Source organism: Theobroma umbraticum, unplaced genomic scaffold (assembly GCF_002168275.2).
Source record: "Theobroma umbraticum cultivar Fairchild unplaced genomic scaffold, ASM216827v3 scaffold_12.1, whole genome shotgun sequence".
NCBI classification, from domain to species: Eukaryota; Viridiplantae; Streptophyta; class Magnoliopsida; order Malvales; family Malvaceae; genus Theobroma; species Theobroma umbraticum.
Genome location: NW_018397269.1, coordinates 389,346 through 402,957, shown reverse-complemented (window position 1 = coordinate 402,957; position 13,612 = coordinate 389,346). Strand labels below are relative to the sequence as shown.

The 13,612-nt window shown below is 32.6% G+C and overlaps 1 pseudogene; it reads left to right on the top strand.

Moving 5' to 3' along the window:
* The first annotated feature begins 7,029 nt into the window (after positions 1-7,029).
* Positions 7,030-7,939, top strand: LOC110426073 (mitogen-activated protein kinase kinase kinase 20-like; annotated as a pseudogene).
* The last annotated feature ends 5,673 nt before the right edge of the window (positions 7,940-13,612 follow it).

The window sequence follows — 13,612 nt, the reverse complement described above, 5'->3', positions numbered from 1 at the left end:
ATCATCTTAAATCTTGCTCCTCGTTGCATGCGCGGAGGCAAAGAGGGACGAATAAATATTTCCAATCCAGATACTATGGTACACTCTTGTCCCTGACTGTGGCTGATCAGTCCAACCCTTAAACCAAATTCAAACTTTGAAGAAAAGAATATTACCTTTTTTTCACTTTTAAATTGGATATCTGCTGATGTAGTTAATTTTTAATTGATGAGTTTTCCTAAGCACTGCATTTACACAGGAACAATATTTTATGTACGCAGGTGTCGGAACCCTAGCTCTGACTTGGGTTTGAACCCTCTATAAAACCCTTTACTTGCTTTCCAGATTTCCTCTCTTTCAAGTTCTTAAGCAAAAAACACACTCAAAGTAAAGGAAGAATCACAAAGATGCTGCAGATAAGGTTCACAGTATTAGCATTTGGGCTTCTCTTTGTTATGCATGCGCTTAAGAGCTGCTCAGTGCATGGTCATCAAGGTAGAAAGTGGTAACTATATATTTCCATTAATTTTGCTCAAAGTGATCCTCTAATTACTATTGGCTGAGGTTATCTGTTGCTTGAATTCTACTTGCAGGTGGGGAAACAATTGGAGAAAGGCTTGTGGCAAGTGAAGGAACTGTTGTATCGGCTCAAAAGGTTGGTGTTGCTATTAATTTGTTTTGTTGCATATTTGCTATCTTTTCAAGTTTTGGTTGCTCATGTCATGCATGCATCACATTCCTATGCAGGAATTTCATGGTGGGTATTTTGGAGGAAGGAGAATGGGAAGGCATGAAGTGGTGAGAAAAGAGATTGCAGAAAAACAAGGGTCGCATGGAGGGGCTTCAAAGAATTCAGGTGCAAACCGCTCTGATGGAAAATGTGATTTTGAAGAAAGGGGAGCTTTTAATGTGAAATGTAAATCTTGGAATGGAAGTAGTACTCCTAAGGTTGAAACAGCTGATTTTGTAGCTTTTGGTGCTGATTATCGTGGGCCTAAACGTCACCCTCCCAAGCATAACTGAGTGAAAGTCACTAAAAGAAAAACACCCTTTCAGATCCCTTTTGTCAACCGTTATATATAGCTAGCTAGGCTTGGTAGATGTTAGGAAAAGGATGTGTGAATATCATAGCTTGTATGTAAGGGAAAATTTTTGTCGTTTATAAAAGGGATTTTTAGCTTATAATGCTGCTTGAAATGCTCCTGATTTAAATGAAATCATACATCTTAGATTGCATTTTAACATGTTTATTCAACGGTTGAAACTGAAGTTTGTAGTGTCAATTAAGCAATATTCATCATAGATATTGTCTTTTGAATGCAGGGGAGAACAATCATGCTGAAATTATGTCCATTGGGAAATTTGAAGATCAAGCAAATAATCAGGTCTCTCTCTCTTTCTCTCTCTAACACACACGGAGCATGTCTACTATTTTTTTTTGTATCCCAATCAATAAAGTTAAAAAGGTTTAACCAACGAGTCCTTTAAGGATGCTCTTTAAAATTACTGTATTAAGTATTAATATCTTATTCTAATGCATATATCATCACTTTAATTGTTATCCATTACATTTAATATAAAAAATAGTATTATAAATGATATCTTAATTGACCTAAAAGATTGTTTTAAGACACTTACTAGCATAACCTATAATATGGGTTGGGTTGTGCTATATATTTGCTTTCATATAAGGATGCGCTGGCAAGAAAGTAGCATTCACATACAATTGGTCACTCTAGTAATAAATGTTTGATTGTTTCCAATAACCTATTAGCATTACTTTATGTTCAAAACCAGGTAACTGGTATCAACAAGTTGGAACCAAAGACAAGGAATTTTGCTGGCTCGGGAATTCCTAGGAGTGATCAGCCGCTCTATCTTCCAAACTCAATGCAGTTTGAAGAGTCCAAGGCAGTGCCACCTCAAGCCAGCTTGGAGAGTCCTTCAAGGTCTGACAGACCAGTCTCCCAAGAGCCTCCTGTCATTGGTAACAGAATTGAATCAAAAAGGCTTCTCGAGGCAGCTAAAGAGATTGTAAACTTGATGCACAAGGATTACAAAGGATGCGACAGGCCTCGTCGTAAGCCTCCAATCAACAATAACGTACCAAGGCATTGAGTTTTTATTTTGAAAACCCTGGCTGGGTTTACTGGTTTAGGCTCACAATTTTGCCCTCATCACTAAAAAGTGAAGTCACTTAACCTTTATATGGCAGGGGTATAACTTCTGTTTGTTGCGTGTTTCTGTTTTTGTTTTTGGGGTTGGCCCTAAAGGCAAGCATAGGAACAAGAAAAAGTAGTTTGGTTTTCTAACAAGTAGTTTACATATAGGAACACAAGCTTTGTACATTAAGTGTGCCTTGATAAGTAATGTTTTTCACTTTAGAAATGATATGTAGTTGCTACCAAATTAAGGATGTAACCATGTTCTTTCGCTTATGTGGTGTGTATACATCATATGGTGAAGAAATATGGATCTACTATTTATCAATTAACCATGTTCATTCTCGAATATACTTGTTTGACCTTTAACCACGTGATTAACACTATTGCTAGCTCTATGCCAGAGGTCCAGAATATATACTCATCAAAAAGGTTTCCAACACTTATGGCTTGTTAGCATAGATGTTTTCTCAATGCTTTGATCATTTATATGGGATGATCAAAGCCCCCAGTTAATCAGGACTATACATGGAAAATCTACCTGACTCCCTTTCCATATATATTGGTTTGGTTTGAGTTCGGAGACTTTAAGGCAAGCATATGTCAAAGCCCAACTGCAATTAGGACTAATTGAAATTACAACTATCCCAATTTCAAATTTTAACTTTTTTTTTGAAAAAAACATTAAATTTAAAATTAAGTAAAAATATATTATTTATCAATAAAATAATATATTTAGATCTGTCTGAGCTTGTAATCTGTCCAAACTCAAATTGAGTCGGATCGGGCCTAAGGCTTGGGCAGGCAACCCAATTTTATTTGCATACTTTGAACTGTCCTAATTAATATCTTACTTAAAAAGTTAGAGCAAAATCATTCTTTCTTTCTCTTACTACCCTCAATCAAGGAGAGATGTGTAGCTAAGCCACACACAGCCCTTCGGAGAGATTATCTTCAACCAACCAATACACTCAATTATATTACTTTTAACTTTACTTGCTTCTCTCTCTATTCTTATTACACTTAATGATCACAACCCCTTCATATAGAGGCTTAGATACACCACATACTTGAACATAATAATAATAATAATAATAATAATAATAATAATAATAACAATACTCAACTTAGGAATCTAAACACCAACAATGGACAGTGACTTCTACAAGAAACAATTATCTAGACTCAAGATTTTGATTTATTGATAATCCTCCATCCCAATAAAAAACTCTATTATTTATAATTTTAGTTTAAAATTTTAGATTTAAGTGACGCTTCCAAGTATATAAATTTAACTTATATCTCTAAAAATTTCTTTACGGGAAAGAAAGTAAGAAACATTTGGTGCCTGTTGGAAGAATAAAATCTGTGCCATATGTAATTTACGCATGGTTTTCAACTTTGTAAGAGCTCCCTAATGCTAATAGGACTAAAAAATTCTGCATCGTCGAAACGAAGGGATTCTGCTATTGAATTCTTTGTTTTTGTATCATGATAAACATCTCAGAAAAAATGTTCATTTGGTTTGCAGTATGGTGTCATGGGTTTAAAATCATTAAAAGTGATGTTAATGTTATGAAATTTACTTTTTAAATACATATTGCTTGATGCTTAGCTCAATTATAATTCATGTTGCGGAGTCTAAACCTTATTAGGTGGATAAAACCTCTTATTTATATATCCAAAATTCACATCATCTCTTATTGATGTAAGATTCGTGATATTTTACCTCACTTAATTATTTTGTATTGGCTTGGGTGGCTAGTGAGGTTTACTCCTAACAATTTTAAAAATTTAATAATTTATTTTTGTTTTTTTGAAATTTTATAATTTTATCCTTACAAAAATTTTAAAATTTTTTCAATATACTTTTATGATTTTTAAAATTTTATAATTTTTTTTACAATAATTTTTTATCTGATGAGATAACCCATAACAATTAATCAACAACTAATTTTAATAGGATTAAAATAAAATATATTGCAATAGAATTATTCCTAAACCTCATTTTTTTTCAAAACGCTACAACTATGACTTCTTGTTCTCTTTTCTTTTTATCAAATACTATAAAAAATAATTTTTTACACTTTTTTGCTTGCCAGCATTCTCTGTACAAAAAATCTTTAGTCAATAACTCAATTTTCATGTCATGATAATTGGTACGTTTGATTTATTTATTTATTTTATTTTTAATATTTAATTTTTTCTTTCTTGAATAATTTTTACTTATTTTGATTTAGAATTTACTGTCTTAATCATTTTTTGTGGAAACTAACAAAATAAGGATTTGATTAAGCACCTAAAGTTAGTTATCACTTATTTATTTAGGAATTACTTGATTCTTTTCCTACAAATTATTTTTTTTGCTTAAATTCTTGTGAACAATTAAATTTTTTATTCGAGATTGCTTCTTCATTGAATTGTTTATGATATTTTATTTAATTTTTGAGATTAATTTTAGGAAATTGCTTACGCAATGAATTGTTTATTGATAACTCTTAATATTTTTTGGGAGATTGCTTTCGATTGAGATTTTTGTTATTATATTTGTTAATTTTTGTTTGAAGTTAAATTTATTTGAAAATTGAGATTATTGTCATTATTAAATTATTTATGATTATACTAATTAATTTTTTAAGTAAATTATTAAAATTGATTCCATTGAATAATTTTCAAGATTTATTTTTATAATTGTCATATAAACTTTTTTCATCTATTTTTTTTTTATACTTTTGTCAAACATTGAACTTCTAATATGACTATTTTCTAAACATTATCTTTGATTGTTAGCCTCAAATGCAAAATCTTGACGTTGTCACTTCTTATAGAGGAAAATGTCTTTTACACTGATCCAGGTCTATCTCGATCAGAGTTTCAACTCAAAACACATGCTTATTAAGTGAAAGAAGATAATTATTTATAAACTCAAGATCCACTTGACGTGATATCTGTGTCACATGACAGCAACCTGTGCAACATGAATTGCTTGTATAAGTGAAGCTGGGCAAAAATCAATTAAAATATATACATTGTTAGCTATTCTTGATTCTGTCTTTCTGATTGTGTTCTGTGTGTCTTTTAATTATGTACCCTATGGCTATAATGCTTGTGTATTTTTATGTTTTAAGTATTTGTTTTCTTGTTAAATTATTTTCTTAATCCTAATTTAATTTTAATCTTTTTAAAGGTTCCATTAGGATTTTTTTGTTCACATTGTCTTTTGTTTTTTAATTTTCTCTTTTGTTTTTACTTTTCAATTGTATTTTATTGTTTTAAAATTTCTACCTTTTTATAATTCTGAAATAAAATGAAGTGTTTCCAGGATACAACGAGGCTGCCTGTGATCTGCTCCGAATGGATGAAACACTTTATTTTACCAATTTTCCAGGGGCCTTATTGGAAATAAGGTTGGAGAGATGGTGCTCTTTTTTCTATTGTCACTATTCCTCATGGAATCCCTCTGATTAAAGGACTCCACTTTTAAAGCCATCACTACCGCCATAAGAGCACCTCCTCCGCATTACCTCTGAAGGAACAGGGGATAACCCCACATCTCAGTCCTATATTGGTAGACAGAGAAGAAAACAGAAATCTGGATCACCCCTGCTTTTCCAGCTTGAGAAGAAGCCTCACCATGGTGATCCAGGGTCTTCTCAATTCTGACTTCAAGGAAGTCAACTCCCGACCCTTTTCCTGTTGTTTCCTTTTCACTTTTCTTCCCCTTATATCTATATTTTTTTCTTTTCCTTTCTTTTTAACTCTCTTGTTTTCCCCTTTACACTGTTTCACTTAAATTCTGCATCTTATTCCTTTGGCGATTTGTACTAAGGAATAGCAGAACAACCTCCTCTGGAATACCTGCACGTGAAGCAAACATTAGGAAAAAATTTTCGCCTGCTCTCCCCTACCTCCCTCACCCTTATCATATGTTAATTTAGTTGTTATATTAATTTATTAATGACATCCTTAAATATAGTTTACTGAGACAATTGACAATCTTCTAATCTCGTTTTGAGAATAAAGAACTCTACCGATCAATGTATAAGCTAATTGTTAAATATTTTTAAAACTTATCATATTTTGAAGGATTAGTAATGAAATCGTAACCTAATGAATATCCAGCCCCGACGAGTAGATGTTAAATTCTTCAGCAGTGCATGAAGCTTGCTATTAAAGTATGAGACAATTTGGTTCGTTTCTTCCGGACATATTCCGGTGAGTTCATATTTCCTCGTGAAATGTGGGGTGATTTGGAGCATTATTATCTTCCTAGCTCCTAATTCATATAGTCTCTGCAATTGCAATAATATGGGGACAAAATAAAAGTACAAAATTATTGACAACCATGTACAGGAAAAAAAGCCCCCGAAAAGCTGAATCTGGTAAATAATTGATGAAAAGGAATTTGTGGAGAACCTGCGGTCTAGCATATGATATAATTAGAACATAAATCTGCTATATATATGTATAGCAGATTATATATAGCAGATTGCACTATGAAAGAATCCGGGAAACATCAAAAGCATTGTAATAATCTTGAATCAACGGTGACCTATATCCATGATCTATCATTCCCAGACTTTAGCTTCCAACAAAGAAACAAATCTATTGAATATGCCCATCAAACTTCCTGCTCTTGTTTTTCAAATGTTCAACAAAAACCCTTTTAAGTCCAAAAACTAACGCGTAAAAATACATCCTGGCAGCTGGAGTATCAATCCACCACGTACATGAATTGGCCAATGACAAGTTGACAGCACAAATCTTAATTATCAAAACTCAGGTGGAATTAGGAGAAGTGAAAACCGACTCACACTACACTCCTTCCTGAACCGGAAGGTATATATATCTGTATCAAACGAACTTTCATCAACGACTATATGTCTATATGGATTCCGCTGTGGTAAAAGGAGTAGCGACGAATCATTTATCCATGGAGTGGATCAAACTTAAGACTCTTGGCAAGGGTTCGTTTGCAATTGTTCACTTGGTGAAACCAACAAACTCTGTTTCTGATGATCAAGTTTTTGCTATGAAATCTTGTCTTTACCAACTTTCTTCTTCCCTTCAAAAGGAACAACAAATCCTTAAAAGATTCGTTCCTTGCCGTAATATTGTTCAATGCTACGGTGATATGTTGAGCTTTGAGCAAGGGGCGGTGGTTTACAACTTGTTTCTTGAATATGCTCCGGTGGTAGTCTTTTGGATTTGATAAACAATAAATATGGGGGCAAGATTCCGGAATGTGATGCGAGGTGCTACGCAAGAATGCTGGTTGAAGGGGTTCGTGATATTCATGAGAGAGGCTACGTTCATTGTGATCTCAAGCCTGGAAATGTTCTTGTATATCCTTCTGATGAGTATGGTTCAGTTAGCAGTCTAAAGATTGCTGATTTTGGCCTGGCTGAGCAACCTGGAGAAAGAGTAGATGAGCCAGGGGTAGATCCTTGGATGCTGAAATTTCCAGGTACAGCAGTTTACATGCCTCCAGAGGGTATTAATTATAAGAAATCAGTGCTTCAATGGATATATGGCGCTAGGGCATTGTTCTTCAGATGGTTACTGGAAAACTACCATGGGAATATGAGGATCTGACGGATTTGGCGATCCAGCTCGGATCTAGGAGGTATTCGCCAAAAATACCCGAAAACATGTCAAGCACAGGAAAAGATTTCTTAAGCAAGTGTTTTGTAAGGGATCCTAGTGAAAGGTGGACCGCTGATATGCTGCTAAGTCATCCATTTGTCCTTCCAGACTGCCCCTCCGTTGCCATCTCGAACAAAACCTCTTCACCTTGAATGATTAAGCTGATAGTTATCTTCCTTCTAACCAAACAACTTCTAGCAATGTGCCTAGCTACTAGTTGATTATTATTACTATTCAAATAAAATGGTATTAATTTTTTATTGAACTTGTAAGTTTAGATATAGCTTAAGATGCTAGTTTAGCAGGTCAGAAGTTCCTAATGTAGTACACGTCCATGTAATTTTTTTTTCTCAAAATATGACCATTAATTAACGCTACATAGCTATGAATATCCATTAATAGTTGTGAAGAATGGATAGGATGCTACCAAGTTATCCATGCCTTGCGAAAGGATGCATTATAGTTAGGACGGATTAGAAAACTTTTTGAATGGTATCATAATTAAAATAATAATAATTACTAAGTTTATTAACATTATTAATTAAATAAAACTCTAACATATCTTTCAAAAAAAAATTCTAACATAAGTAGTATAATCAGTAAGGATTTTGGTATTTCAGTGGTCTGATGACACCATTTGTTTCAACATGGTTCCCCCGATGATGGCATTGGAATGAAATTACAGAAAAAGTTTTATGGAAGAACAAATTAATGACCATATGCTCATTTAAGAAAGCATCATAGCAAAGTAATAGCTTTATTTATTTATTATCAATATTACACCATAATCCTTGTTTGAATTCAAGATTCCAATAGTGAGCACAGCTCCAACGAAGAACACAGAAGCAGATGTCTCTTCCTTGATCATGAACAGGAGAGGATGGTCTGCTACAAGCTTGATCATGAATATATTTCCAGAAAACAGCCCTTTACACTTAGCTTAAGATTAATTAAACTGCTGTGTTCTGGGTGAGTATTAATTAACTGCTTTATTGAGCTGTTGCTTGACATTGACAATGGAGGAAATATATAGAACGTAGAACAATTTTTATTTCCATGACCATTTTTCTTTGATTGCATGAGAAATATATATAACATTCTGAATTGAGACTTGCATTGAAGACCCTGCAAGCCTTGTCATCTGTCAAATGCCCATGCCTCATTGTTTTTGTATTTTGACAGTTATGTCTTCGTTAATGTCACTCATGCACCTAATACATGTTTTGAATTGATGTTTAGGTTGCCTTATGAGATAGTTTTGCGGTGTAAAAGCTATGTTTGAACTTTGGTAGCGTTTGGTATGAGAGAAGTAAGAGCACAATTCCTGTAATATCTCAATTAAATTACTTAGAGAGTGTTTTTTTGAAAGACCATTCCATAATGTGATTGCAGTCCAAAATTAATGCAATCATATTATATTACACTCTGTAATGTTTTAAAGATATTTTACCCTTTAACTTTATTAACTATTAAAAATATTTTATAATGTTATAATTAAAATAAAAAATATTAAAATAAAATATATAATATAAGAATTAAAAATTAAAATAAAATAAAACATAAAAAATTAAAATTTATATAATATAGGTAAAATAAATTAAAAATATATAATATAAAAATTATATTAAAGAAATGAAAATAAAGTATATAAGATTATAATAATAATGAAATAAAAAATATGACATTAAAAATATATTTAAGAGATGATATTATAATAAAATTAATAATAAAAATATAAATATATTAAACTTATATTTTAATAACTATGGTAATTTTGAAAATTAATATTACATTTCCAGTAAAGTACTTGTAGACTAAACGCTACAATTTATCTCTTTGCATTTAATAATTAGTTTGCTTGTATACAACACTGTAATGTTATTTTTCCTCACAATATATTATTTGCAATCACATTACTTGTAATCATATGTATTAAATATATTAACCTTTTACTTGTAATTATAAAAGGTGACCTAGACAAAGCTTTCCTCGCATATTCTACATAGAGAATTAAGTAGTACAACTGCACCAAGGAAAGGTACCTTTGTGTGACACCAGAAGGGGGATTAGACCAGAATTGGTGGGAAACTAGTCAAGGGTGAGGGCGAGCGGCAACATGAGGCAGTGGCAGTCAAAATACTTTGAAAGTCCTTGTTTAGGGTTTTTTTTTTTCAATTCATTTACTTAAAATTGTAACATTTTAGTTTTTTGATTTTGAAAATTGTATCAATTTAGTCCCTCTAACATTTTTTATTTAAATTTATCGTTACAGTGTTAATGTCAACACTCAAACTCAAAGTGCAACATGGCATTGCCACATCATCTTTTGTGTTGATGTGGCAATGCTACGTCATCTTGACATGCTGATGTGGCATTACCTCATCACACTTCAAGACTAGGCTGCCATGTGGCACATCAAGATGTTGACATGTGGTGCATCATGAGGCTAGCATGTGATGCTCTTATTCTTCAAAAGATTATATGCTCTAGCCAAGGTTCAAACCTAAGACTAGCAAGCTTGTCAAGATCTTTACCACCACACCTAAATCCTTACTCATAATAATATCTTGCTTGTGTTTCTTTTTCTCTCTCCTTCTTTCTCTTTTTTTTTCTTTCTCAAAATCAACGTTGTTTTGGAGCCTTCTTTTTTGAGAAGAAAGCTCTAAGGGGTTTTATAGCTAGGTTTTTGAGAGCGTAAAAAGACTCCAAAATAATGTAGTTTTGAGGAAAGAAAGAAAAAATAAGAAAGAAAAAGAGAGAAGAAAAGAAGAAATAAAACACAAGCAAGATATAATTATTAGTAAAGGCTTAGATGTGGTGGTAAAGACTTTGATATACTTGCTAGAGATCTTGGGTTATAATGTTTTGAAGAATAAGAAAGTCAAGTGTCACCCTCATGATACACTACATGGCAGTCTCTTGATGTGCCATGTGGCAACCTGATCCCGAAGTGTGACAAGGTAGTGCCATGTCAACGTGTCCAGGTGACGTGACATACCACGTCAGCACTCAAACTCAAGTGTGACGCACATCACTTTTTTGTCACCTTGGCATGCCGACGTATAGTAAATTTAAACGAAAAATGTTAAAAGGATTAAATAAGAATTTTTAAAATTAAGGATTAAAATTTACGATTTTAAATAAAGAGCTAAATTGAAGAGAATGTCTAACACAAGATTTTTAGTATTTGACTAGTAGTGGTAGGTCATATATATCATCATCTGTAGGTTTAACTCAGTTCTTTTTTGCTATGTTTTTGCCATGAGAAAGGAAATACTGGTGAATGGTTGATGAGCCGCATATTGTTAGGGTTTGGTAATATATATATATATATATATATATATATCTCATTAGGTTTAACTAAGGTCTTTTGGGTATCATGTTGCTTTAATGGGTGAAAATTAGTAATATGCAACCTACCTTGCTCCTCTAAAGTTCGACTAGTATATATATGTATATTAGCTATAGAATGTGTACTTGCATATATACACATGTGAAGTATATTAGACTAGATTTTAAATTAACATTTTGCTTTATTACACCATCTTAATAGATTGTGGAGAACACTTGTTGTTGGTTTTACACACACGCGAATGTACATGTCGTACAAGTAGTATAATAGTAAATAAGGATCGTCTCCATGGGAAATTATATCTAAATTTTTGCTAATTACTAAAATTTAGCACCCTAATCTTATCCAAGTAAATTAATTTTAAAAATTAATTAAAACTGAAATTAAAGTAACTAGCTAAACTAATGAATTAATGCTGAGGAATTTTTAGAAGTTTAGTAAAATAGAGCCTAGGATTATGGAAGTACTCTACTTTCATTTGGATTTAATTTCACTCCTTATATGTATATCAATGGGTTGGTTGCTAGCTTAGAGTCCAAATTTATCTACAATTTTCTATTGAGATATTGTAAACATACTTGTCTTAACTAATTTTTCATAATTCTATGTAAATTAATCAAGGTAGGTTCACTAAGCTTACATTGTAATTTTGATTGCACATGATGTTTAGGTATATTTTTCTCCTAAATACTAATCAAATCACCTATGCTTTAAGTGAAGTGAACACATGCTATTCAAATCCTTGGTCTATTCTAAATTCCTTTTGTTAAGTTGAATTTAGAGACCCAACTCAATCTAATTGTTGATCAAACAATTAGAAGCAATAAGTATTGATTTGAAATACCCATTAATATTGAGTAAAAGGAAATTAAAGTATCCAAGCTACAAGTAGAGATTAACCACAATCCTAGGGAAAAAAAATTTAGTTCAGCATATTTAATACAAAACTCAATATTTCCAAAAAATGTTCATTTCTATAATAAAGAAGAGAGAGAGAGAGAGAGATGGAACTAGTGTGAGAAATGTAAGTTGATGTGGATGATACAGCTCCTAAGAAAATTCTTTACTTCTCTTCTTCCTTTTCCTCTTTTGTGTAGACCAAATCCGTAACTTTTTCTATCTTTGATGAAAAGCCGCCCCCCAATCTCTTTTTTTTTTGACCTTCTGATCTGGAAAATCGAAGGGTCCACATTGCTTAACTTGGCACTGCAGCGCTGAGTTCACTGCCAAAGGCAATGTTGGTAGTGCTGGACAGCACTGCAGTGCTGAGATCTTGGTGCTGCAGTGCTGGAGGTTTTATTTAGTGAGGGGTTCTGGTTGACTGGGACAACACTGCAACGCTGTGCCTGTTGTTTCCATGCTTTGTTCCTTCTCGCCTCCTAGTGCAAAGCTGCTACGGTTAGGATACTTCTAATGTGATTTTGATCATGCTCAAATCAGAACTGAGTGAAGTAATAAACATGAAAGTTATAGCTCTTCTTCTAAGCTTTTCAATGTTCTAAGAATCATATTAATTGAACTTCTGTAACTTGAGTTATATCTGAAATACCACTGCATATTTGGTGAAAGCTGCACCTGGCCAATTTGTGCAATTCCTTGCCACTTGAACCCTTCTCTTTTGAAGACCTTAATAACATAGGAGCTACAGTAGCAATAATTAAAAATAGGCATTTTTACCGTACAAATGAGTTAAAATAACTTGAAGTAAACTAGCTTGGGTTAACTAATTAGAGAAAAACTAAGAAAACTACTTAAAACTTTGCTTAAACTCAAAGACTTAGTAATTTTATCACTCAAAATATGACAGGATAACTCTATATAATAGAGTTATCAACACCACAAAAGCTTGTGCTTCATCAAATGAAACATTAATGATGACATTTTTTTGGTGAAGATGTCAACGAGTTGTGTTTGAGGACAAACATGAAAAATCTGAAGAAAATGCTTGCAGACAAGATTTCAAACAAAATGATAAGAAGTCTCAATGTGTTTTGTTTGAGTATGAAAAATAGGATTCACATCAAGTTGAGTAGCTCTCAAATTATCTAGTATAAAGGACATGGTAATTTTATTGGAAAGTCAATTTCACCCAAAATGTTAGAAATCCTAAGTATGTCTCAAAAAGCTATAAAAAGTGTCATATATTTTGCTTCAGCCTTGGATTAAGCAATTGAAATTTGCTTCTTAGAGATTCAAGAAATAGGATTAGATCCCAAGCAAATGCAGTAACTATCATAGAATGTCTAGTATCTAGACATCCAACCTAATCAACATCAATATAACAAACCAAGCTTGGTGAAGAACATTAAAACAAATTCCACAATTGATGGTTCCTTTTAGATACCATAATTTGATTGCTTGCAAGTGAATATTTGGAGGTGCATGCATAAATTGACAAACCTATTGTACAACATAAGTGATATTAGGTTGAGTAAAAGTAAGATACTTAAGAGCACCTACGATACAATGATAC